Source organism: Scaptodrosophila lebanonensis, unplaced genomic scaffold (assembly GCF_003285725.1).
Source record: "Scaptodrosophila lebanonensis strain 11010-0011.00,11010-0021.00 unplaced genomic scaffold, SlebRS2 tig00001412-arrow-pilon, whole genome shotgun sequence".
NCBI lineage: Eukaryota > Metazoa > Arthropoda > Insecta > Diptera > Drosophilidae > Scaptodrosophila > Scaptodrosophila lebanonensis.
The window spans coordinates 7,384,073-7,387,571 of NW_022060739.1; positions in this window are offsets into that span (position 1 = coordinate 7,384,073).

The following is a 3,499-nucleotide window of genomic DNA, read 5'->3' on the forward strand; positions in this document are numbered from 1 at the left end:
TGGAAATAATTAACTGAACTATTAATTTAAAATGCACTTGCCAATTGAAAGTAAATTTCGAAATATGCGCGCCAGGACTCTCACTGGCAGTCCTTTTGATGTGATATATTTTTGGCACCTACACTTCACTTCCGTACCGTGTGCGAGCACTTTGTATTCGAATTTTCAAGCGCGTGCGCGACGCTCACAGGTTGAAGCCGTTTGCTCCACTGAACCACTTTTTATGCAACGCCAGGTAGAAGTACCAAAAAGCTCAGCAGCTCAGCGCCAAACGAAGTTGCACACGAGTCTCAGATTCAGTCTCAGACTCAGTCTCAGTCTCTCGTCCGATAAACGCGAATGCGGCTGCTGTTTGGGGTCCAGACCTGGCACAGACAGTGGGCTTTCGAGCCCGCTTGGTTGGGTTCGTGCCTCCGCTAATTCGAGAATTTAACATAATTGAGGCGAAGACGAACCGCTTAGAATGGAGTCTACAGATATGCATCTTTATGTGCCTGTCACCAAGGCTCACTAATTAATGTTTAATTAATTAAATGTGAAATAAAAGCCGATTAGTTTTCAAAGACCTTGCCTCTTGTCTCGTCTTTGACGCCCAACTGTCGAAGTGACTAACCACTCTGGCATTAAATTGGCTCAAATTTATGCCTAATGTACTTATTATTTATGGGCACTTGGATAAATCATGATTAAATTAGCCATAAATTGTTGATCAGAAAATTGAATCTGTAAAATGCTCGCAGCACTTGGCTAACATTTCATTTTTCTTGCGCATGCGCGCGCATGTCGTATGCAAAACGCTTTTGGCAGCCACAAAGCATTTTGATTATAGAAATCATAAATTGAATTTAATAACTTTATTTGGACAATGGGCAAAAGTTCATAACATTTACAAGCCAAGGCGTGCTAGTAAATTAGACTGCTTCACATGACCGCTAACAAATGCAGAAAATATAAAACTCTCGGCAGTTTATCGAGTCATAAACCATAAAGTGGCAGCATGTTCATGTACAATTTCATAATCAAGCAAATTTTTTGAATTTACCGAACCCATACCCATACCAAACGAACTTTAAGTGTGGCATTTTACAAATGCCTCCCCACTGTGGAATAAATAGAGGATTGTGATAGTCAGAAATTGATTTAAGGTTTATCGTAAAATAAATGGATAGTTTTAAAATTGATAGAAATAAATGGTTATGCTTTTTAAATCGAATCATTAGCAGTTGGAAATGTTATTTATACTTATTTACATGTTTATATAGTAGTCCGATTCAAAGGACCTATCGGACAAATTTTTGTAAAATGATGAAGAATAAAAGATAAAAATACATAATAATGCTAAATGGAATATTGCTTCGTTAAATATGAATTTATTTTATACCATATCATTGAACCAATACGAATACGTTCGAATCCGAAATTTATAGCAAAAATTAACTCATCAAATACTACTAAGAGCTACTTACTACTTACTTACTACTACTACTACTTCTATTACTGTTATTTATACAAGATGAAATAATTCTTCTCCAAATTCAAGTTATTACTGCTATTCTACGAATACTATTTCTACTACTACTACTCTCAACAGAATTTACTCAAAACCAGAGACAATACTGTTTTTTTTAAATCTTTTTTTGGAGGGTTATACTACTGTGTTGTCCAGATAGCGTGGATGGATGTGTTTTTTAGTGGATAGCTGACCATGACGTTGAAGGCATGTATTTAGGAGAGTTTTTTCGAGAGGAGAAATTTGATAATAAGAACCCCTTTTCAGAAAAAAATTGTGAGTAGCACAGCTTAAGTTTAAAAGCAATTTATGTTTAACTTCCTTTATGATTTAAGCCGCAATGTACTTTATTTTGTTCAAGACATTTGATTGTTTTCTAGAAACTCAATTTCATATTAACTTTTATCTATTTTTAAACATAATTCGGTCGACTTTAACTACCTTTACTACTTTTTGTTCTTCCTACATAAAAAGCCTACTGCAATATTTTGGAAATGCTTCGAATTTCTCATAACTCTTACTTCTTATTGAGAATTAATTATCTGTCTATTTGAGGATAGCCTATTCAGTCCTCTAACAGCTGAAAAGGGAAAAATGGAAATTCGGTAATGCTCCGAATTTCTCAAACCTCTTACTTCTTATTGAGAATTAATTATCTTTCTATTTGAGGATAGCCTATTCAGTCTTCTAACAGCTGAAAAGGGAAAATGGAAATTCGGTAATGCTCCGAATTTCTCAAACCTCTTACTTCTTATTGAGAATTAATTATCTTTCTATTTGAGGATAGCCTATTCAGTCCTCTAACAGCTGAAAAGGGAAAAATGGAAATTCGGTAATGCTCCGAATTTCTCATAACTCTTACTTCTTATTTAATTAATCAGTATATTTCAGGATTGCCTCTTCATAGTCAGTTCAAACAGCTAAAAAATATATTGTAAGTCCGCTCAATATCTGAAGCCGCTCCATAGTACGTTGTTGTGCCCATTAAACGTCAATCGCTGGCCAAAGTGAGTGTGAATTATTGCACTTTGTCTATACACGACTGGGAGCGTGAGCTGGGCCATTGACAAAATATGCGCACCGATGTGAACGACAAAGCTGGAGCATTTTATGGCATATTGCGATCTAAATTACATTTCACTCTTACATAATTAGCATACAGAAAGAAAAAGGAAAGAAAAGAAAAAATCAACAAAGATCGGGCACAAATATGATTGAGCATTGGCAAAAAATGTGAGCTCGGTTAAACTGTTTTCTACTGTTCAGCCAATTTATATAATGTTGCCGCCCATTTTCTTTACGTGGTTGAACTTGAACTCAACTTTTGAGCCATAGTCAGCTAAACATCTAGCCTTGTCGGACTTATGGCGAATATGTGCGCTTTGTGGCCGACTTATCATCATCAAATGGCTGTTGCTTTTAACTTTCAAATTAATTGTTGTCGCATTTTCGATTTCCTGTTCGATTTGCATTTGCTTTGAAGCGCGTCTCAAATGAGTTGTTGCCAAATGTGTTGTGGAGCCCATCAACACCATCCGGCAATTATTGTGCATGCCACCCAGTTGGCCTTAGCTGGGGTGCTAACCGAGCCATGTTGTGTCAGTCAACTGACAACTCAATTGACGCTTTTTGCGCACCGTCTGTCAGTGGGCGACTAATTCGCTTCAGACACGCAACTGCAACTGTAACTGCAACCTGCAAAAGTCATCGCCAAACAATTCCCACCAATAAATGAATAGTAAAACTAACAAAAAACAAAACCAAAAACCAAAAAACACCCGGCGCACGTTTACAGTAAATAAAAATTAGCTGCTTGTCTTTGTAATGGCGCTGCACAGTCACCAAATGGTCGACGAGTTTGAACTCCTTAATATGGAAAAGAACAGAGAGAATGAGAAGCTATATTCGAGTGAACAGTAGTCGGCTCTAAAATACACTTAATGCATAGTTATATGTGTGTTATATTATGATATAACTTGTTTGTTTATT